The sequence below is a fragment of the Urocitellus parryii genome, chromosome 1 (genome assembly GCF_045843805.1).
Source record: "Urocitellus parryii isolate mUroPar1 chromosome 1, mUroPar1.hap1, whole genome shotgun sequence".
NCBI classification, from domain to species: domain Eukaryota; kingdom Metazoa; phylum Chordata; class Mammalia; order Rodentia; family Sciuridae; genus Urocitellus; species Urocitellus parryii.
This window is the reverse complement of record NC_135531.1, coordinates 54,449,566-54,475,124: the sequence shown is the minus strand read 5'-3', so window position 1 is coordinate 54,475,124 and position 25,559 is coordinate 54,449,566.

Below are 25,559 nucleotides of genomic sequence, written 5' to 3'. Positions count from 1 at the left end.
ATGTCGTGTTACCTTATTTCCATGGTCTAAGGTGGCATCTGCTTCCAGACAGCAGGAGGGATGCAGTGATGAAAAGAAAAGGCAAAGAGCACACGTTGGCCACCTCTCATGTAAGGGTCTGAGAAGCTGCTTTAACATCTCGCTTGCTTCTTATTAGCTAGAATGTAGACATATAATCATACTAAGCTTCAAGGGATGCTGGGTAACAGTAACATGACCTTTATTGAGGGCTGCTAGTAGACTGCTGAAAGTTATATTACTAGCAAAGAAGGTAAAAATGGACAGTTGAGGATAACCAGCAACCTCTTCCACAAAAATTTATTCCAGAAATAGATTTTGGAGAGCTTCTGGTAGAATGAAGAATGTACATTCCAAAAATGCAAACCAAAATTTGCTCCAAAAGTGTAAATCACTATCTATCCAGATGTGTGTATATCTGTATCTATCATCTATTTATCTATCTGCAGGAATATATGTGTGTGTGTATATATAGGAACAAATTTATATATGTTAGGTATTATAATTATATTTTAAGTCAAGTAGACAGACTAAGGAATGTATTGGAAACATTTTAAAACTATTTAAACTATTTTTGTAAATAATAATGATTTGTTCTGGAATGTTTCCCTCAAGATTGCAGTAAGCCTCTGATCCATTAAGTTTGCCAGTGACCTTGAGAAGAGCAGCCAGAAACTCAGATGGTGAAATCTATGAAATCTCTAGGGTCCCAGTTGCCAGAATTATTTCAACCTAGTGCTAAGAAACAATGCCCTATGGGTGACCAAGTCTGCATATTATTTTACAGAGATGTAGGCACCATAAACTCTGATACTCAAGGTACAGAAAGCTGTGGGAAGATATGTATGTGGAGGCCAGGGCACAGGTAGAGGCTGGAAATTTGTCTGCAGAAATTAAATGAAACACCATATAAAATAAGTTGCTCGACAAAGAATTTTGGTGCCCTTAAGGACAAACATATCCCTTAAATAATGATCTTCATCTAACAGGAATCAAAATCATCCTTTGGATTTGTAGGCCAACATTTTTAAAGGGACATAAAATATTTGTATATGATTTTATTCCTAATTTATAAATAAAACAAGATTTTTTTCTCCCCCCAGTGGAACAGCTTCTAGTTTGATCAGATACATGTAAACTTGAAAGTCTCTGAATATTGTTTGTAGATATGTTGGCTAAAATTATTTTTAAAAGTCATTATTTTTTTTTTAGTTTGTATGAAAGGCAGGAAACCAAATATCAATTAGGAGCCCTCCTAAGCAAAAATAAAATCTTTTTATCTTCAATGATAAAGATGATTTGATGCCTTTAGTAGTCTCATCCCTTGCCAGTCTCATTATAAGTAGGTTTTCTACACTGAAATTTGAAATCCCCTAGTTATTTTATTAATTAGGCTCATATAGATACCATATTAACAAGGCCAGATAGTTTCAGGAAAAAATAAACAGGGACAAACACAGGTGTGTTCTCCAAGTGTAGGATTTCTGTAATAGTTTCAGTTTTTGTTTTCACATGTGACTATAAGCAATTCTGAACATTAAATAATTACTTTGTAATTGAGTTCCACTATTCAATTTCCTGTTCTAATTTTGCATTTGTCTTTCCATCCCTGTAGCATCATAGAAAGACAAAATCATCATAACATGCTGAGTAGAAGAAGCATTCACAATGTAAATGCATACCCAAAACAAAGGGCAGTAGTGATCCTCCTGCTTCAGCCTCCCAAGAAGCTGAGACTACAGATTCATGCCATGGAGCCTGGCCAAGGAGACAGACTTTTACCCTAACAAGTAAAACTAGTGAAATATCAGATTAGCCTAATAAGGTTAATAAATGAAGAATATTAATTCATATAACACCTGAGAAAGCCAAGATGGTGGGGGTTTCAGTTGGCTAGGAGCCAATTCTGTAGTATTATTAATTAATAAGTTAAATATAAACTGTCACTGTAGGAATTGAGGTACAGAAAGATTCTTTGGGAAATTTGTGACAAGCAAATTTAACATGGCTCAGTGTAACTTAGTCTTTCCTAAGGCTCTTAAATCAAGTTTGTTACGTATTCATACATGAATACATGTGTGTGTGCACACTCAGAGAATCAAATGGCTTTGTATTTCCCTCGATTTGTATGGGTTAATTTCTCATATTATTTGGCTACATCTCTTCCTGCCTCTATTGCCCCAAAGTCCCATATGTGTACCCATAGATATATACACAAACAATCACACAGTTCTTCAAGGAAGAAGGCATTGATAAAATATGTAAAATACTCAGTGACGACAAGAAGAAGCAAAACAAAACTAGAGGCAATATGAGAGAAGGATCAATGCCTCCCATTTTCTGTGGGTTTGAAGTACAAATGGTTTTAAAATTACTCTGATTTTAGTTTATGAATCTGTTTTTCCTTCTGATCACAGATGCGATTGTGGAACAACTTTTTATTCTCTCTTACCTTATTTATATCCTTAGATAATATGACCTCAGCTGGCCACTAGATGCCCAAGCTGTGTATTATACTTGAGACCTTTCTTGCAGGTTATGGATTGCAGGGCCAAACTAAAGGACACTGGTGTTTTTTCCCCAATCTCTCAGGAACTTGTTACATTCTAACTCTGGGAAAGATTATTTATGTCAGTCTACTGGGAAGGGAAGCTTTTATGACAAAGGAAAGTAGAATAAATAGAATTTGGCCCATGTCTTAATACTGCCTGAGTTTTATAATGAGGAAAACAGAATGTTCATCTGTGTTTCTTCAAAGACATTCTCAAGACATATCATCTCATAAATCTGCAAGGGAGTAATTTGCAATCCCAAAGGCCATCTGAGTAGGGATCTACAGAGTGACCTTCAGAGATAAAAGGTAACCAAGGACAGGCTGGGTCCTTCAGAGGACTCATGGCTTCCTCAGTGCTCAGGACATGGGCAAAAACTGCCCCATGAGCCTCCTCTTCTTATGTAACCTAGCTTGTTTCTTCCTTTTAACCTTCTCAGGTTACCTTTTAAGCAAAATATGAAGAATAATTTATAAAAGACTTCTCAAGCTTCACATTTTTTTTAGTCTGCTTCATTGCAAGCCAAATGGAAAGGGGTTTATGTAATAACAAAATATAAAGTTCCTGGCTAAGGAATTTTAACATTTCCTGTGGTGACAACTCAGTATATTGGTCCTTGCTATAAGGGGAAAGGCAAATCACTAAACCTTCATAAGGGACAGCTATAAAATGAAGACATATTAAACCCCAAAAGGGTAAGATTATGTAAGTAGATCACTTATTGCAACTTGAGCACATGCAGAAGTGTTATGAATATAGGTATATCAGGTAGATCGCTTACTTAGAAATCAAGAAAACAGACTTTTATTCGGGCTGAGTTAAGCTGAATGGTTCTTCTGGATTTAGCTGGGCTCCTTCATGAGCACTCAGTCAGTAACAGATTATCTAGGTGTTTCTGCTTTCCTGGGAGTGCCTGGCTCTTGCCTGGGATTATGGAAACAAAGGCCCATAGGTCTCATCCTCCTCATCTGGGTTTAACCACATGGTTGTTTCAAAGATCCCAAAGGAAGAAAGCCTACAAGGCATTGAGGCCTTGGAATGATATAGGTACCCCACAACATGACTGCTGGATTCTATTGGCCAAAGTAATTCAAAACCAGTCCCCCTACTTATAAGGGTGAAAAATAGAATCCACCTCTTTCTGGGATGAGTTCAGAAGTCACATGGGAAAGACCATGAATATAAGGAGGCATAAAAATTTGTGACTGTTTTTATAATTTACCACAATAAGTATATATTCGTTGTGTAATTAATTTCTTTATACTTTGTTTCACAATAACTTAGGTGGCTTATAATAAACACAAATACAGTGATATGAGAATATATACATAAAAATTTTAAATATAACTAAGAATAGGATAAATCAGAGCAGAAGGCCCCAAACCAAGGTTCCTGTGATTAAAAAATATATATAATCTGCTATGTACAGTGACACAGTCTTCATGAACTTTTTTCAAAACTTTGAGGTGCCAAGATTGGGCTCAAAACCTGTTAAATAAAATGGTGATGTAAAGTAATAGCCACAGAGCTCTTGAAACGTTATCTGCATAGCAAATATTGGGACTAGGTCAAGAACCAAGAATCAGCTGTGGAAGTATCCAGGTCCCTGTCCTGAGCCCTTTATTATTGCTATTCGTTCAAGGGATCTGAGGCTTTTGTGATGCAGAGCTCTGGAGACCTTGAAGATGATCCCAGTTGAGAAACTGAGATTTGAACCTAGTTTTGTGGTCTTTCTTCTCAAAATTGGGCTAATTATGCTTATTAGATAGAATGTAAATCATGTGAAAAAGATGTTTTCCATGTAGATAATGTCATATTTTCCTTCTGATTCTTTTGGTCTTAAGTCCCAAGAAATATATATAGCTTTCTTTAAGAAAGAAATTGCTTCTTAAATATGCTTTTTGGTCTCATCCATAGCTACAACCAAAGCACAGTATATTCATCAAATGGAATGAAACTGATGAACATCTTGATCCCATATAAGATTTCTAAGAAGAGTTTTCAAACCCAAAGCCATGTTGTACCCAGTACCTGGAGGGAAGCTTTCTGTTTCTTTAAACCTTTTTTTTTTTTTTCAGGTCTTCTGAGGTCCTGGGAGCATTTTGGAACACAGTCGTTCCTTGGAAATATATGGGTGTGTCTGTTCCTTTCTAAAATCAATATGTGGCCTGGTGAAGCTACATTTGTGCTTGTCTCTGTGAAAACATAGGGGACCACATGGCTAGAAGGAACTCAGTGCCTTAACTGAGTTATTCACTTGTTTTTCCTCTTTTCCTACTATGTGTGTTCTAGGGTCTAGAAATATGAACAAGAGAGACTATTGTGCTATTGTAGAAACCATCCATGATTTTCATTTTATGAATTATGATTTCCATCTATGGAAACCAAGGAGCAAACAATGAAGTAAATGCACAAGATGCATTCAGATAATGATAAGTGGTATTTTAAACAGCAGGATGTCATGACAGAGTAACTGGTGCTGGGAGGAGAGGTGGGCACTATTTCAATGGGCACGTGGAAGAGCTCATTGGGCAAGAAGACTCATTTGAATGAAGATCTAAGCAAACAGAAGGAGTCAACCTGGCAATTTTTTTCCAGGTAGAGAGAGCGCAAGTGCAAAGACCCTGAGGCGAGGACAAACATGGTGTCTTTAAAAATTGATTAACCCATTTTGTCCTGTGTCCCATGTATAGGACACCTATAGAAATTTAACTTGAGCAACACAATTACTCTGGGTGGTATATTTGTTGTTCAGTTTTTGGTTTTCTAAGAGTCCTAGATAGGGAACCCTAGCACATAAAGGGTTTTAAGGAACTGTACAGATAATATGCAAAAGGCAGAGAGACAAGAACGTGCAGTGGTTCCACAAAGACTGTGAGAGATTTAGTAAAAATCTGTGGTTTTCTTGGTAAACTTTTTTTTTTCTAATTGGAGGACATGAGGCAGGAAAATTAAATAATCTGATTTACACTGACAAGAAAAGTTTTGAAAAAAGGCACCTTTTTTTCAATACCACAGACTGTGGTGATTTTTTAAAAAAATATTTATTCTTTACTTATAGGTGGACACAATATCTTTATTTTATATTTATGTGGTGCTGAGGATCATACCCAGTGCCTCACACATGTGAGGCAAGCAGAGTACCTCTGAGCCACAACCCCAGCCCCTGAAAAAAAGGTACCTTCTTAGACTACATTTAATGATCTTTTATTTTATTGAGGGAACTGTGTGCTTTTCTCTGTTTCAATAGAAAATGGATAATGGAGACCAACCCACACACACCAGCCAAAAGTGTGATGACAAAACTTAAGGGCACAAAATGATGATTTGGAGGGAAGTTATTTTGAGACAAGCGAGAAGTTATTCAGAAAACCCAGAGATAAAAACCCAGCAAGGAAGAGAAAAATTTAGTGTAAATATATATATATATATATATATTTAGCTCTGAATTTCAAATCTTTAGATTTGAAGATAGCTTTTTGAATTTTGCTTCTATTGGTTACTGATTCCATGGTGAAAAGACACAGAATACATAAAAGCTTTGTCTATTTGAAATAATCTCCAATATACACAGCTCATACAGGGTAGAATATTTTAAATGAGAAGACTGCAGTGACTGAATGATAATCATGCCCACTCTTCCATGGAGTGAATCCAGCATTACAGTGGTATCTGAGGCTCTATCTGTACTTATGGGATCAGAGGCTTCAGAAATGGTCCTTTTGCCCTCAGCCTGCTCTCCCTTCCATTATTTAAGAGATGGTATCTTTTTGGTTTAAGAGTTCTGAGTGGGTGATTAATGTTGATGATGCACATATCTTTGTGTATGCATATATCTTTGTCATTTGTTAGACATTGGCTTGTAGATTTCTGATCTATTCATGAGACCATTACAAAGTTTCTACTCACACTAGTAAGCCAATCTGTAACAAAATGGATCTTCTGTGAAAAAATAAGTATCTATTGGAAGTTATAAGGGAGGCAAAATAGAAGCCTTAGCTGTCATATACCTTATTAGAATAGCTCAAATCTATAACGTTAATAGAACTCTCAGTTTGGGTAGGGGGCAATAGGAACATTTATTCATTGCTGATGGGAATGCAAAATAGTATAGCAAGTTTGGAAGAAAGTTTGACAGTTTTTTAAAATACTAAATATACAACTGTGCTCCTTGGTAGCTTATGTCCGCACAAAAACCTGCACAAGAATGTTTGTAGCAGATTGATTCGTAATTGCTAAGAAGAAACCAATATGTCTTTCAATAGGTAAATGGATACGTAAGACACAGTAAGTCCAGACAATGGAATATTTTTCAGGGCTAAAAATAAATGTGCTATCAAACCACCAGAAAATCATAAAGGGATATTAAATGAATATTATTAAGTGAAAGAAGCTGATCTGAAATGTTCACATACCGTATGATTCCAACTCTGTGACATTCTGGAAAATGTAAAACTACGGAGAAAAAATCAGTAGGTGTCAGAGGCTGGGGGAATGAGGGAGAATGGGCTACCATGAAGACTTTAAAGACAGCAAAACTACTCTGTATAATATGGTAATGGTGGATACCCCCAAAGAAAGTACAATACCAAGATGAATCATACTGCAAACAAGGGACTTTGGGTGATAATAATGTGTCAATGTAATTTGGTTGACTGTAACAAATGTACCATTCTGGATATAGGATTTTGATGGCAGGAGAGGCTGTAGGTATATGGGGGTAGAGGGTATGTAGAAAACTTTTGTACTTTCTACTCCATTTTTCTGTGAAACTAAACTGCTCTAAAAATAGTTTATCCTAAAAATAAAAGCTATGAAGTAATTTTCAGTTTTAATGAGCACCTAATATGTGCCTGGAACTTCATTTATTTTGGGATTAAAAAAATAACTTGGAAGAAATGTATAGCCTAGTAAATAGAACCAAAAGTGAGCTGGCTTTTTAAAGAGATAAATAAAAGTGATGAAGTAAGTAAAGGTTATAATGAGAATATGTAGTGGACATTGCCTCCTGATTCTGGAAATTAGGAAAAAGTTCTCAGGTGTCATATGTACAGAGACCTGTGAGAAGAAAATATATTTGACAATATATTTGTCAAATATATATATTGTCAAACAGGGAGCAGGGAAGCTGATGGGTGTATTGGAGATGAGAGTACCCAAGGTATAAGAGGCAGAGACTTGGACAGAGTTGGTAATGAGGGTAAGCATTTGGATAGAAAGCAAGAAACTGAATGCAGTTCAGTTTGGCAAGAAGTTAACTAAATACTAATGACATCGTGCAGGAATTTCCAACCTTGGAATTTAACATCTGCTATGGTTTGCTATGGCTTGAGTGTGTCCCAACGGTTCATTCAGGTATTAGAAATTGGGTCCCAGTATGACGATATTAAGAGGTGGTAGAACATTTCAGAGAAGGGCCTTTGTGCAAGGTACTTAGGCCTGAGGGTACCCCTTTCAGTAGAGTTTAATGCTTGGTCTCCTGAAGCATGTGAGTTCCCACGAGAATGGGTTGTTGTAGAGTGAACCTGAGCCCTGAATTGCTCTCTGGTTTGCTGTCTTGTCAAGTGTTGCCACCATGATGCCATTGGCCATGAGGCCCTCACCAAAGGCAAAACAATGGGGTCATCCTGTCTTGAATCTTGGAATTTTGACCTCCACTGCTATGAGCTAAATAGACCTCTTTTCTTTGTACATTGCCTAGTATCAGGTATTTTGTTATAACAAAAACAGAGATAAATACATCTTTTCACTCCTTAATTTTAATTACCTCTTCATTGTCTCTCCTTCAGATTCCTCACAATTATATACTTAATTCTCAAATATAAATAAGATAAAAATATGTGTGAATTATATAGAGAGATAGTTACATACACACTCACATTCTTAAGAAACCTTAGAAAAGCTTCTGGTACAAGTAAAAAATTAAAATATAGATATGTGGCGTGATTGAAATTGAGATAACAAATAATGCTCTTTTTAGTGAGCCCACGCTGTCTCTTAGGAATCAGCACTTACTTTTCTGTAAGCTACTGCTTAGTCTTGGAGGATATCAGAGAACCCATACAAAGCTCTTGTATCTAAGTATTCCTTCCAAAAGAAGGGAAAATTGATCTGCCAATTCCTGGCCCTATTAGTCAAAATTTGTCCCAAAGGAAGTTAATTCATTTCCACTTTTTAGATTGTACATACATGGGTGCCACATGGGTCCCAAGGCAGTGAAGGAGGAACCAGTCACTGACCTAACCAATTCTGTTTCTCTCTAGCTCCATTTGCCTTTTTAAAGTCTCTCTCTCTCTCTCTCTCTCTCTCTCTCTCTCTCTCTCTCTCTCTCTCTCTCTCCCATTTTCTTCTGCAGTTACTTTGGATTCCAGGATCAGGACTGGTTGATAAACATCTTTATGACAAGGGACCAAAACTACCCGCAAGCAATGGTAAGCCTTGCATAACAGATCACCCCGTGATGAGATTGACCTTCTAAGCAAGAGCAATCAGCTCACCATGGGAACCAAATTACCGCCTCAAGCCAATGGTGACTTTCCAGAGTGTCACAGAACCAGCCCTGAAATAATGATCAATCAGATCATGGCCTGACCAAAATGACTCTGCCACCTATGTAAATCCCCCAGTCATACAAGTCCCCAGCCAGTGGCTTTACTTCCCTTTTCTATAAAACCTCAAAGTTTCTGTCAGTACCTTGAAGATAAATCTTTGGTCACTGTAGCCCCATATCTTTTCTTGCTGGCATGGCTGGGGTTAAAGCTCCTTTCCTGTGTCCTTCGCCACTACTTGTCTTTGAGATGGCATATTAGGATGGGTGTCTAACCCTGGTCTATTGGGACCACTGGGACTGGGGCCTACACTCATGGACTCTGGTAACACAATTCATGTCTCAGCAGCAACAGAAAAGTTCCTGGGACACCAAGCAAGAGAGCTGGACTGTGGACCATGTTGAGGGGTTGATGGGGTGTGCCCATAAGCAATTTGAGGGTCTCAGCCCAAAAGTCTCCAAAGTAGACTCTTTTGTCTGTCTAGTGGCTGAAGTAACCGTAACTTGGTTCCATGAGAACAAGTTGTTGTTCCTCTTAAGTCCAAATCAAGGGACAGATAGGGGTGATGCTGAACTAGATGGAGGATGACCCTAAATGTAAGGGTATATGAAATAGTAAACCTTTATTCAAATATAGCTTCAGAGAATAGTGAGATCTTGACTTATTCTAACGTCATTTCATTCTGTTGGTAATGAAGAAGGGTTCAATGAGGGTCTTGTCCATCCTATCACAATCAACCATACAATTGCAAATCAACTGGGAATGCTGGTCAACTAAAACTTAAGACACAGGCCTAAGCCTCTTGACGAAGGCAGAATTCAGGTTGTAGACATGTGAGTTATCCCCTAAAGCTTATTGACAATCCCAGAAGGTCATAAGTAAAATGTTAATTCAATCTACCTATGTACTTTCATGACACTTTTATGATTCCTTATATGATAATTAGATTCTACCGCATATTTGGAATGTTTAACATAAAATCTTAGAATAAGAGCCCCTTGAATGTAGATTTCCAATCTTTCTCAATATTCATATTGCTTGGTAAAATGAATAACTCAATATACAATATACATATACAACTTGAATGCAATTTTGTATCCAAGGCCAGATTCATGAGTTATGGGGCTCAGTGCAAAGCGAAAATGTAGAACCCATATTAATAAATAGGAAAAGAAGCTGGGATTACAGCTGTGTGCCTATTAATAGGCACACAGCTGTAATCCCAGCCGAGGCAGGAGGACTACAAGTTAAAGCCAGCCTCAACAATTTAGAAGGCTCTGATCAACTTATCAAGAACCTGTCTCAAGATTGAAAAAAAAAAGTGCTGATGATGTGACTTAGTGGTTGCTGAGTTCAATCCCAGCTACCAAAAAAAAAAGAAAGAAAGAAAAAGAAAAAAATGAAATTAAAGGTACTAATATGTAAGTTTCTTTCCTTAAAAATTTTTATTATTTCTAAAACTTAATAGGAATAATAGTGATATATGAGTAACAACACAAATAAAGCATAAAAACTTTTATTGATGTCATAACTTTAAATAATGAATAAATACAGCAAACTCATAATATTCTGGTTTCTCACAAGATTTTTTTGCCTCACTTTCCTGCAAATTCATCTATTGAGTCATCAAATATATATTTTAGCAACCTCATTTAAAGCATGTTGAAAATTATGTCAGTTACCTTGACAACTTTAAGATTAAAGATGGGTTTTGATAGCTTTTAGTTTTGAGAAGAATTTGCTGATACAACTGTTACTGAAATTAATGAGTATTTTATAGATTGATTACATTCTGGTAAATTTCTGATGATTTCAAAATATAAATTTTTAGCACATTCTAGGACTGATGATTTTTGGAATAATTTATTTCTAACTCTTCATATAAATTTGTTTTGTGTATCTGAACTTAATTATATATGTACACTTACAAAAATGACCTTTTAATGTTTCCTGGCATTTACTGTAAGGTTCTGCAGGTTGTATAAGAAAATACAGTGGTGTGAATCAAAACACATATTTATGCATTCTATTGCTATAGCTTCAATTACAAGGAAAATAAAATTGTTTTCCTTATTAGTAATTGGTTCATTTCAAGCTTCCTATGGAAATAGTAGTTTGTCCCCACTGAGCACTACAATATTTCTATTCCTGTTTCTAAGCCTGTGGATATTTCCTTTGCAATGTTGCAGCAATTTTCAAGACTAGAGACTCTAAACACTTTGAAGAATTCTGATAACTCCCTGATACACTTTATGTTGATGCTCCTGTGTTTACCTTTGTTTGCTGCCTGTTATGGTTTAGATATGAGGCATCCCCCAAAAGCACTAATTTGAATGGACTGATTGAGTTGTCATTTTAGGCAGCAGAGGTGGGGCTCACCCTGGAAGGGTTAATCTTCCCTACATATTCTTCCTCCTTCTTTCTCTGCTTCCCAGTCACCACAAGGTGAGGAGTGCTCTTCCACCATGTCTTTCTGCCTTGATGTTCTGCCTCAACTTGGACCGAGAGAAATGGACTTGGTCATGATGATGCAAAGCTAACATAGAGATGGTTTGAAAATGTGGAATTGTGGCTGTGACTAACCTGACAACCTGACTGTGGTTGAGGAACCTTTGGAACTGGTTTCCAAGAGGAGTTTGGAAAAGTTTGTAAATGTAGGATAAAGAAGCCTTAGATTGTTGTTAGGATTAATGGGTGATTCTGGAGGGAGCTCAGAAGACCAGAATGCAGGTAGGAATGCAGACAGTAAAGACTGTGCCCATGAGGTTTCAGAGGGGAACAAGTATTCTATTGGGAACAAAAATAGAAGTCATTCATGTTATATAGTGGCGAAGAAGTTGTCTACATTTTGCCCATGTCCTGAGACTCTATGTGAGGCCAAATTTTAGAGTAATGGATGAATTAATCTGACATAGGAAATTTCAAGACAACAAAGCATTAAGGCAGTGGCATAGACTTTGCTGACAGATTTTAGCCATGTTTACTGTGAGAATCAGGAGCAGATAGCAGAGCCCAAGGATTTTAAAAGCTTGCAGTTTGACCAGAAAAGCACTTGTCAGAGGGGGGCTAAGGAAGGTGTGGTTGTTGAAAACATTTCCACCACTAAAGAGAAGTTAAGTACTCTGCACAAAGATAAGATAGCTTGAGTGCACCTCAGAAATTTGCAGGTTCACCTCAGAAATTTGTAGAAGTGAAAAATCATTTAAGAGATCTTGGGAGCACCCTGCATAGAAGGCAGCTAGAAAATTATTTCCCCAGAATTTGTTTCACTGTGTTTAGCCACCCTGGTGCTCAGAGGTCCCTGTAGCCACTGTCCAAGGAAGCCTGGCTGTTGCTCAATCTGGTGGCAGATCCAGGTATCATCCATGTAGTGCTGGTGCTGCAGGAATACAGGTTGCTCTAGTTAAGGCATTATAAAGTTTTCCTCAGAGGTTTCAAAGGAAGGCCTAGGAGGCCAGGCAACATTTGGCAGGATTTGACAGTGCTACAAAGCTGACTAACATACTGCTCAAGCAACAACAGTTCCCATTTTAGCATTCAAGCACAAGAGTTAATGTTTGTGCAGGTGCTGCAGCATCAGGCTCTGGGGAGAGATGGGCAAGCTAACCACCACTGTGGGTCTTGGCCATATACCCAGGTAGAGCACCATCTTTTTTTCTGGGACTGTGACTACATATAGCCACTTCAGCTGCTACTGTTGCTGACATGAATGGGGCCCAGGTCATGCCTCTGCCAACCCCTCAATCTGTGGTACCCTAGATGCTTGGAGGCTACTCATGTGTGCTGGGCACCCAAGCTAGCTATGAGGGTTAGTGGCCTGCTGTGTTCAGCACTGCTGCTCCTGGATCAAGGTTGTGTGTGCTCACTACAAGTTCAGTAGGTATTCTTTGTTCACATGATTACTCAAAGAAGGAATTGCTAAGAATTCTACAATGGTGGCAGCAGACCATAAAACCAGAGTGGTCCTTCCAAGTGCAGAGCCTGTATACTGGCACTGATGGACTGAACCAGCCTCCAATGCATAAAGCTGGCCCTAATTTTATCTTAATTTTAGAAAGAAAAATGTCTACTGTGAAAAACATAGGCTGGATTGGTGACATTCGAACTTTTGAAAAATCAGAACCATAGTAAAAAGTGTATTAGAACATTGTACATTGTGACTCAGAGTATACATACACCTATATATGTCTGAAACAAGCTTCCTGAAACACTACTTGTAATTAATACATGAACGCCCTTCTAGCATTTTCTGTCAATTTTTTTTCTAAGGTTGTTAACAACCCACTCAATGGAATCAGTTAATCAGTTGTGACCTGCAGTTTGGAAAATGCTGGGCTCAATGGTGGTGTAAGTCAATAGCTTGATGATAATAGTCTGCAATTTTATACTTTAAAACTTTGAAATACAGTCCATTATCTAACTGAATAATCTTACTCAAAAGCAGTTGATTAAAAGGATAGTTATAAAACAGGAGGGAAATGTTTCATGAGGCACCACAGGGCTCCGTATTCATCGCTGCCTGGTTGAACATTTTTATCAGGGACTCGGATGAACACATGTTTTATTCCCATTCAATACATTTATTGAGCACAAGTTTTATTCTGAGTGTTATTCTCTAGCTGGGGTTGCTCACAATCAGATGAGCCCAAACATGTTAATCAGTTTGATGAAATTAAAGGTGACAGAGGCCAACACCTCGTGAGTGCCTTGGCAGGGGTACTTTTGGCAATGCAGACCAGTCCATCTTGGGAACTTTGAGGGCCGAGACCCCAAATATGAACTATACAGTCAAAATGGGGAGAAAAACAGCCTCCACATGCTTTTGCTCATCCCCAACACATAGACCACAGTGCCCAGCAAGACAACAAAAGACATGTTTGACTTGACAAGTAATTTAGGAGACCCAGGGAAGATTTAATCTAAAAAGAATCCCCCCCCTTTTTTCTTGATTTCTCTATTTCTTTTTCAATCACATTTTTTAGCTATTTTTTTTTTCCTGATCAGGATGGTTAGTTTTATGTGATAACTTCACTGAGCCATAGGTGCCCAGATATTTGGTCAAACAATATTTTGGGTTATCTCTGCATGGGTGTTTTTGGATGAGCTGAATGTCTAAATCTGTAGTCTAAGTAAAGCAGATTACACTCCCTAATGTGGGTGGGCCATGTCCAATTAGTTGAAGGTCTGAAGAAACCAAAATTGCCGACCCTCTCCCAAGTAAAGGAGAATGCCTTCAAACAGAACATCAGCTTTTTGTGTATCATAAGCTTGTGGCCTTTGGATTGGAACAACACTGTGGATTCACCAGGGTCTCCAAAGTGCTTCACCTTACAGATCTTGGAACTCATCATGAACTAATTCCTTACAATCTCTCTCAGTCTCTCAAAATATGTATAAATATACAACCTAATGGTTCTATTTTTTTTTTGGTAAAGTTTGACTAATATACTATTGTAAAAAAACTTTTTACTAAAGTTATTTTAATATTCTTTTTATTATAAAAGCAATGTAACTTTATTGAAAATAAGTGGAAATTGGAAAAAAAGAAAGGAAGGGAGGAAGGAATGAATAACGAGAGGGAGGAGACAAAAGAAGAAAGGCAGAAGATAATAAAATCTATAATCCCACCAATGTTAGTTGCTCTCTGTAAGAAACTTGATGTATATTCATCTAGCTCTTTGTACAGATGAATATATTTTGTGTGTATTTAATATTGTGAAAGTGGAATTATATAATTGAAAATAGTTTTATTTTTTCACTTAATTCTATATTTTCAAGCTATTTCTATGTCAGTTAATCTTCATCTTCTACAACTTTTATGGCTAAATAATATTCCATAATTTATTGTCTAATTCTGGGTTGTTGATATTTAAATCATTTCCAATATTTAAAAAATACAAACATTCTTATAGCTATTCTTTATACATACCTATTATTTACTAGAGGTAAATTCCCAAAGTGGAATTTCTTGGACATAATTTACATTTTTAGTGTATTTTGCCCTTTTAGGTAGGGGATATGAATTGTCCTCCAGAGAATGCCCCAGTTTACACTTCTGCCAAGATGGTATGGGTGCCTAAAAGACTTAACATGGAACATGGATAGAAAATACAAACTAAGAGAAGATATATGACAGAAGCTTATGATGCACAAAAAGAAGATTCCCCTAAGTCTCAACTGCTTCATCTTGAAACTGCTAGGATGAGCATTAACTGAAATATAGTGGTCCCAGCTTACGAAGGTTTGGTTTACAAATTTTCAGCATTAGGATAGTGTGAAAGTTTGAATTGTGAATTTTGATCTTTTCCTGGGCTAGTGAACTAGCAGTATGCAGTTAAATCCTCTCCTGTGTGGTCCTGGGTGGTGGCCCAAGCTGCAGCTCCGTATCAGTATAGAAACAACCATACTCTAGTGTACTACGTTGCTAGGCTGTGATGTTGGGTGAGTTAGGTGTACTAAAAGCATTTGACTTAACCATATTTTCCTTCCTTCCTTCCTTCCTTCCTTCCTTCCTTCCTTCCTTCCTTCCTTTCTTCCTTTCTCAGTCTTTTTGTTTCTTTATTTCAATTGGGGATTGAACCCAAGGGGCACTCTACCCCTGAGCTACATTCTCAACACTTTTCATTTTTATTTTGAAACAGGGTCTTGCTAAATTGCCAAGGCTGGCCTGGAACTTGTATCCTCCTGCCTCAGCCTCCCAAGTTTCTGGCATTACAGCTATGTGCCACCAGCTCTGTAGCTTGGTTTACTATATTTTCAACTTAGGTGTAACCCCATCAAAAGTCAAGGAGTGTTTGTAAGTAAAAAATGTTTCATTTAAGTTTGTAAAAATAATTTCTTGAATGCAGGATGCAAAAAAAAAAAAAAAAACCCTCTGTTGTCCTGGTTTTACTGCATACCTCAAAATTTAAAGGCTTAAAGTTTAAAGGCTTATTTTTGCTCACAAATTTGCAATTTGGGCAGGGCCTGGTGGAGACAGCTTATCTCTGCACACTCAGCATACCAGCCAGCTTGAATTCCACTGGCTGCTGTCATCTGCAGGCCCCAACTTCACCCAGGCAGCCAGTCAGAACACCTGTACGTGACCTCTGCATATGGTTACCTGCTGTCCTCACAGCATGATGGTTGGTTCTGAGGACAAAGGTCTCAGGGGGAAACTATCAACTTTATGACTTAGCCTTAGAAATCATGTAGCACTGCTTCTGCCCTCATCACAGGGTTGCTCGGATTTGAGGGAAGAGAATATAAACCCCTGTATTAATCTGTTTTCTGCTACTAATAACAAAATGCTACAGAATAAGTAAGTGATGAAGAAAAGAGGTTAGTTTGGCTCTGAGTTTGGGTCCAAAATCTAGGAGTTGCATCTTGTGATGGCCCTCTCATTGGCAGAGTCTGAGCCAACATGGAATCACATGGAAAGAGACAGGGATGTGTGTTTATGTTCTAGTCTCTCTCTTCTTACAGAGCCACCAAGATTCAATCCTGAAGACTCCATTCTAACAATCTTATCTAATCCTATTCATCCCTCAAAGGCCCACCTCCTCATCTCACAATGGGATTAAATTTCAATACATGATGCTCAAACCACACCCAAACCATGGCAACTCCCCATCTCTTCATAGGGGAGTGTCGGCCCCCACATCTAAAGAAGAACAGATGCAATGGAATATATTGGTAGGACTATCTTTGGAAAATAACCTTCCCATGTTTTGTAAAGAAGTATGAGTTCTTCATATATCCTCATACCTGATACAATCTTAAATTCCAATGTGCTCTATGCGCCTGAATGTAAGAAGCATTTATTTTCCCCTATAATCACCCCTCAGAGGGAGTGCCCTTATTTAAGTATTTTGTACAATAGGGTATTTTATTAACACTTGTGTAAGACATATTAACCTGAAACAAATTCAGTATTTGCTTGTTTGGGGATGCTTACAGAAGTCAGATGGTAAACTCAGTTAAAAAAAAAGAAAAAAGAAAGAAAGAAATAAAAACTTTTATAGTTTAGTCCTTGTTCTTGGGATGTGAATTCATAGCCAAAGTATTCTAGGACTCTACAAGTAAATATGTTAAAGAAACATTGGAAGTAAAACAACATGCAGTAGATAGAAATACAGAATAAGTGGGGAGAATATACTCCTCTAATGTTAGAAGCAGGCACCTGTGGGTTGGGGTAAAATTTCCAGTGTCAAAAGCATTTATTTACCTCAAACAGTTTGGATAGAATTGAATATGATGCCGTCTAGAAACTCCATAAGATGATTAAAATCGACTTAGATGATGACAAAAATCAGTGATATCTAAAGCAGATATAAAAGGTTTGAATAAAATTATTACATAAAATGTAGGACAAAAAACATTTCTAAATTAACAGATTATTTTATAGAATATGTAATTAAAATACAGATGTGATACAAAATTAATAAATTAATATTATTAATAAATGGCTGAGGATGGTATTGTCTGTATCTTTATATAAATATTTTCATCTTATTTCAAAATATACTTTATATTTTCAAAGTATTTATTATTATTAAAAGATAATTTTAAAAATATCTGAAATATCTTTATTTTTAGTTTACAGGGCTTTTTTATTCTTGATTATGTTCAATATTCCAAATGGTTTAAAAGCAACCAAATTTTTATCTAGACTAATGTCATTTTTGTAGCCCTGATGTCTAAGGTATACATACATATTTGTATGGAAAGACCATTAGGCCATTCCAAGGAACACATTTATGAGGCTTCCTGAATTGGGCTGTTTTGAGTGACTGACTCTCAAGGCAGCAGGTTGCTGGTCTACCTGACATGACCATTGTGCTGTTGGAGTTAGTTCATGTTTCAGTGATCTAAGTCAGGAGATTCCTTGCTTTCTTTCTTGCACTTTCAAAGTCTGTCTAGGGCTAATGCACGGACAGTTTACAGTTCCATGCTGTTAATATGAGGGAAAGGGCATCCCACAATCTGCAGGTGAGAAGCCCAAACTTCAGGCACCACCTAACAGACAGTACTGACCAATGTTAAGTATGAAAGGGACTTCAAAATCTGAAACACTATCAGTCTTCTGGGATTTTTCTTTTTAAAATCCATGAGGGGAAACTTTTTAAATTTTTGACTCAGAGGCACTCAACCACTGAGCCACATCCCCAGCCCTGTTTTTGTATTTTTTATTTAGAGATAGTGTCTCACTGAGTTGCTTAGAGACTCACCAATGCTGAGGCTGGCTTTGAACTCTCGATCCTCCTGCCTCAGCCTCTGGGATTATAGGAGTGTGCCATTGTATTCTTCATTATTCAGTTAGTAAAAACTTCCTGTGATTTTTTTCCTTACAAATTCAAGCACTTTAACCCTCTTTATTACCTAGATATTGGACAGAGTTAAGGGAGTGTGAACTTGGGGAAAAGAAGAATGTTTCTCTGAGTAGCAAAATAGATATTGGTTTCTATAGTTTGATAGTCTGTACAGGCATAGTAATTTACTGTGCTTATTAAGTTTTGCTTCACAGAACATACTTTGAGATGTTTCTTCTAATTAGGAAAAAAAAATAACTTTTACCTGGTAAAAGGAGGGTGAGTCCCATATAAGATTATTGTCTGGAGAGAGTTTGATGTCATTGTTGATAATTTGCCTATGGTGTAGCATTGTCTATCAACTTATTCTTGATGTGTGTGTGTGTGTGTGTGTGTGTGTGTGTGTGTGTGTGTGCGTACATAAAAGTATTTGATCTATATGCAACATATGTAGGTCTATATATTTTTTCCTTTTTAAGCTACAAATTAATACACAACAAAATGTATATAAGGAAAAAGTCAATGATATTATTTGTAATGTTTACTAATTCACCATTATTAATAGTTTGGAGTGAATAATATCAAATATCACCTGTTTTTTAAACAAAAATTCACAGAAAATCACCGCTAACCTGGCTAATTTATAGAGCTCTATTAGCTCCTTGTCATTTACATGATATCCATGGTAGGCCTGTACTGTATTTGAGATTTTTTTTTCCCTTTGAGCAATGCTTTAAGAGATATTTTGGGGGGCTGGGGTTGTAGCTCAGTGGTAGAGCGCTTGCCTAGTGCATGTGAGGCACTAGATTCGATATTCAGCACCACGTTAAAAAAATAACAAAATAAAGTTATTGTGTCCATCCACAACTAAAATATTTTTTAAAGAGTTTTTTTTATAGTAACATTCTCACTATATTGTGTTGTAGCATGAATCCCTAAAATGGACTTCAGAGAAAAAATCATACCTATTTCAAATTTTATTAGAGAATACCTTTCTGGAAATGCTTTATGGATGTTTATTCTCATCTGCATTGTTTTTAAGCACCTACTCCTCATTCCCAGAGTTGTTTTAGATCATTGTGTTCAATGTAGTGGCCATTAGCTACATGTTGACTACTGAGCAGTTGAGTGTGTGACCTAAATGGGAATGTACTACGAAGTACTTACCAGATTTCAGTCTCAGGATAGAAAAAAGGTAAAATATCACAGTAGAATTTATATTGATTATATTGATTACCTGTGGAAATACTATTTTAGATCTATTACATTAAATTTGATTACTAAAATTAGTTTTACTTATTTTCCTTTTAAAAAAAAGTAGCCTCTAGAGAATTTTAAAAACACATATATGATTTATTTCTGTGGCCTGCCTTGTATTTCTTTTGAATAGCAGAGCTATAGGTACTTTTTTTTTTGCCAGATGACATCAAATCAATGCTTTATTTTGATTAAATTTTGAGTAGGTACTACATGTCCACAGTACATAATTTAAGAGGAAGAAAAGGGGTCAGAAATGCCTACAATAATTTTCTGTGACTGGTGTGAAAAATATCAAAAGCTTAGTGACTCAAAACAACACAAATTTATTCTCTTACAGGCGATCAGAAGTTCAAAAACAGTTAGATGGGGCTAAAATTCAGGTGTCAGCAGGACTGTGTTCTTTCTATAGACTCTTAGGAAAGAATGCCTATCCTTGCTATTTCTCAGGTTCTGGAGGTGGCTGGCCCTCCTTGATTAGTGGCCCTGGCTCCATTTCATCTTTAAGGCCATCAGTAACAGGTCAAATCACTCTGACCTCTGTCACATCTCTTTCTTTGACTCTGGCTGCTCTCTTCCACTTTTTGAAAAACAATGTTAATGAACTCTAATTCACATACCATACAACTCACCTATTTCAGTGAACATGTCAATGGCTTTTAGTATAGTGTATAGACACTCCATGACTTACAATGGGATTATGTCTCAATAAACTGTTCATCATAAGCTGAAAATACATCATAAGTCAAAAGTGCTTTTAATACACCTAACCTACTGAATGTCCTCGATCAGCAACATGGTATGCTGTGGAGAATCTGTGGTTGTTTCCCCTTAAAACTATAGGACTGATTGGAAGCTTCATCTCATTGCTGCTAGCCAGCATCACAAGAGTATCATGCTATATACTGTTAGCCCAGGAAAAGACCAAAATCCAAAAATCAGTTACAGTTTTTACTAACAGCTTATCACTTTTGCCCATTGTATAGTCAAAAATCATAACTTGGGGATTTGCTGAATTTACAGAATTGTTCATCATCACAATCAATTTTAGGACATTTTTATTACTTCCCAAAGAAGCCCAATACTCCTAGTCATTACCCCTCCCACAAGCTCTGCATCATTCCCAGTCCGGGACACCCACAGATCTGCTTTCTGTCTGTATACATTCGCCTATTCCGGATGCTCCATATAAATGGAACCATTCAAAATGTGGTCCTTTGTGACCAGCTTCTTCCACCTGATGTTTTTGAGATTCATCCATTCTGTAGCATGTGTCAGGACTCCATTTCCTGTAGTTGTCAAATAGCATTCCATTTTATACCTCTTTTATCTTTGAAGACCCTTGCAATTACATTGGGCCCACCCAGATGGTTCAGGATAATCTCTCTGTATTAAAGTCTGTTGATAGACAAACTTAATTCCATCTGTAATCTTAATTCCCTCTTGCCATGTAACCTGTCATATTCATGGTTCTAAAAATTGAAAAGGGGCATTATTCTGCCTACAACAGTGCCAAACTCCAGAGAGTGCCATTCATCATAGCAGGGCATAAGTACCTTTGTCCCCATAGACATTTCCCAGGGTCTTTTGTACATTTACAAAATATTCTGTATACATGTGAACACATAAATGTATGTACACACACATATACAGTTTCTTTAAAGACCAATAGTAGCATATACATAAAATATATATTGCATATGCTGTCTTGCAACTTTTAAAAAAGTATTAAAGTCCATCTTGGAGATTGTATTAGTTTCCTAGGGCTGTTGTAATAAACTATTACCAACTAGGTGTTTAAAAACACAGAAATATATTTCTCCACATTTATAAGGGCAGAAGTGCAAAATTCAGGGGTTGTCAGGGCCACCCCTCCTGAAGAGGCTCTAGGGAAGTTTCTGTTTCTTGCCTCTTCCATCCTCTGGTGGCTCCAGGTGTTCCTTGGCCTTAGATGTACCACTCCAGTCTCAGTCTCTGTCTTCACATGGCCTTCCCCTGGGTGTCCGTGCCTTCCCTTCTGTCCCTCATAAGGACATTGGCTATTGGATTTAGCACACCCAGATAAACTTGCTGGGAGTCCTGTTTATGGTTTATATGCATCACATTCTCCATTTTTAACCTATATCCTTAATTACAGCTGCCAAAACCCTGTTTTCAAATAAGGTCATGTTCATGTTCTGCTGTAAGGACAGGGTTGTGTCTTTTTGAAGGCCTCCATTCAACTCATTATTGAGATCCCTCCATATCAACAAAATGTTGCCTAGTCTTATTCTTTGAAACAACTACATCAATTTCCTAGTAAGAATATACTATTTGTAAATAATCATCCTGCTGATGGACAATTAATTTGTTCTATTTATACTATTCTTTGGGATTAGTTGTCAAAATATTCTGCGATGGCCTACAAAGTTTTATAAAGCTGTAAATTTAAAAAAAAGAGAGAGAGAGATGGGGGGCGGCGGGGATGTGGTCTTTCAGTCTGACAGGTGAATAGGAGTACCCAGGAATATTAAGAGGTTCCCCATGCACATGCTGCATCCGCTTGGAGTTCCTCTCCTGACAAGTAAGAGGCTGTATCTGGAAATATTTCATCAACATTCTTCTCAGGCTCATGAGGAAGCCTGAGGTCACTCACTGGCCAGGGAAAAGGATAAATCCCTTGTTGGCACTTTCCTTCATTCTTAACCACTTTAGGGATCATGAGCTTGCTTAAATATGAAGTAATGTACAAAGATTGCACAAAGGATTCCGGGAGAAGGGTGTGCAGGCAGCCAGGTAAGATGGTGTTTAGGAGCAGCCTCTTTGGGAAGGACAAATGTCCTGGAGCCTGTTTGATATTAAAACCAGCACTCACAGTATGATAACACCCTCTGTAACTGCAGGCACTCCACCTTGCAAAAGGCATCATTTGATCAAATCATGGTCCCCATGGGTCTTCAAACGCTACATTTTATACCCATTTCTTTATTCCTTTACAAATTGTGCTACTGAGAATTTTATATTCAAGTGAGTTGTCATGGGGTGCATTTGCCCTTCCCTTTCCCCTCAACACACACACACACACACACACACACACACACACACACACACTCACCTTTTAAGAGGAATCACGGCAAGCAAACTTGGGCTATTGTGTTTCTCAGTTAAGTCTTTTAGATAGAACCTGAGGTGCCAGGCAGCATGCTTACAGTGGCTTCCAGCCCAGAGGCAGGTCAGAAGGATTATATTACACAAAGGCATAATTCAGGTAGGGCTCCCAAACAAGGGCACATTGTATCATTGTCACCTTGTCGGGAGTCCTATTAATGATTTACATGCACCATGTCCTCCCTTTAAGCATGTATATTCCTATGGGCAGGAACGACCTTAGTGAGGTCTTCTTCTAACCATATATGCCGACTGACTAAATTTCAAGGAGACCTTAAAACTTGGATGCAAAGCCACCCCCCCTTCTCCACCTCTCATTCCTTCCCACTCCTTGTCCTCCCCTTGGAGTCATGGGCTGACTTCTCATGTGACTCGAAGACTTCAGGCCCCCTTGAGGCTCAGGGCTAGAGAAAAGGGACTGAGTATCTCAAACCCAATAGTACAGAGCAGCCTACTCTCCCTAACTCAAGGTGGCTACTTGGTGTAACTTCTAGCACTTTGGGAGCTGGGATGGATCATGTTATACTCTCTACACATTGAGAAAATGTCTGATTCTGCCTGCTGCCCTCAGGAGACTCAGGCAAGCTGCCTTCCTAAACACAGAGAAACAATCCTCTGCCCACTCGGCTGCATTAGGAAACTCTAATAGAGGTGAAAATACTAATAGAATGCAAGCTCACAGCATTGGCTGTTCACTCATGTGTCTGACCCAGGGCTAGGCCCTTTATGGGAATTTTTCCAATTAACCTTCACAAGAATCTGATGAGGTGATACTATGGTAAACACATTTTATGCAGAAGAGGAAGCTTACACCATACTGAAATTTTAAAAAAATATGACCAAATCCATATCTTTAAAAGGGACAAGTTCAGGGTGTTGCTCATGGAAGAAGCTACAGACAGGAGAGGTAGGGCTAGGATCACAACAAGTGTCCCTGGTGTTATTGCTGCCCTCACTCTTCACATTAGCCCAACTAATCCTATTTGGACTAAATTGACAAGGGCCTGAGGGAGAAGTCAGGTGAAAGAGGGGGTACTAAATTGGGAGTGAGGGGCTCTTTTCTTAATTAAGTTCTTAGTATGAGGGTGAAGTTGTACGATACAACAGGCTTCATTCCCAAGAGGACAGCTCAGCAAGTTTTGAAAAAGGTGGGAGTGACCACTGGTCTTTTCTTTGCAACAGGCCATTTATATTGAGGATAATCTTTTCTTTCTCATAATCTTCTCTTGAGTTTGTCTGAAAAGACCTTTTGTCAGTTTTAAGGTGGACTCAAGACCTTCTCATTTTGGAACCACACTGGTCCTATTCTCTCAGAAGTCAGTAGCGTCAAAATCACCTTCCCTAGTCCTTCTTTGGAAGAGATATGGTGTTAATGAAGGCTGGCCAAGTATTATTTGCACAGGGCCTCCTGAGGGATTCCCAATTACCTTTCCCATAATCATTTATCTCCTTCAAATGTTATCCACTACTTATGCAATGACTGGAATCATTAATAGTAAGCTAAGTGCTTATCTAATGTGCTCCTTGAGTCAGGACTAGGACATTTATATATGTGCAGAACTGCCTATGTTGTGTGAGCCTAGGGGAACTGGGAAAGTCCTCTGTTTCTAAATAATTCATCGCTCCAAAGGATCTCTAATGCTTCTAGGATTTCACTCAGGTTAAGCATTTTACTCTCCAAGTCTTTTATTATTTAGGACTGTTTGGCTGTATGCAATAGAAATCCAACTTTAATAGTTTAGTCAAGATATATGGTTGTTCATCCATAACTAGTGCAGAAAGGAGCATCAGCTTGACCCACAATCCTTCTAGCCTTTCTCACAAACCCTTTTAGTATATGGCTGCTTCTTTCTCACTTGTAACATCTGCATTACAGGTAAATAGAGAAAGAACAAGAACAACAGAGTTCAGGGTCAGGCTTTTTTCTGTTTTCAGGAAATCAATGGCCTTCCCAAATTGTCCTATTCTCTCTCATACCCACTTCCAGCAGAAAGAAAGTTTGAAAGGGTTAATATTTTGAACCAGGCACATAGCTTTCCTGAACAAAGTTGGGGGTTCTCTTACTAAGAAAAGAAGAGAGATTGGCTCAGAAGGAGGGAATTAGCAATATCTGCTACATCATCATTAGGAATATGTTTTGGGAAGTTAGCTTTTTATGTCATTAATATCACCATATAAATTGAGGTGCAGTAAAAAAATATTGTTTTCCCTCAACTAAAAGCAACATTGCAGACACTGTAGAGAAAAGGGAACAAGTTAGAAACAGAGGACTACAACTTTCTCCTCTTCACAAATTTGCTTGGGGCAATGGCCTTCTTTTAGAACATGGTGAAATTCCTCTAATTTAGATTTCTATCCTCAGAATTAGTGACATTTGGGACTGAATGACTTTTCAATGTGGGGGTTGTTTTGTGCATTACAGGACTTTTATCCATTTTTCTACCCATAATATGCCAGTAGCACTATCCCCTCCCTCCAGTTGTAATGACCCAAACTGTGTCCAGACACTACCAAGTTGCTCCCAGTTGAGAATCACTGTTCTAGTTTATAACCCTGAAGACTGCTGATATAAGTCACATCTTTTCCTGGTTTGAAATGAGAAGTGTGGAATTTTCCTGCTTACTGGCTGTGGACCTTAGCCAGTTGGGACAATAGTAGCAGTACTTTTCTGCAAAGTGAGTACTGTACACCTGCACAGCAGCTGGACTGGGCTTCTACCAGCTTAGCCAAGATGATGCCTGCCACAC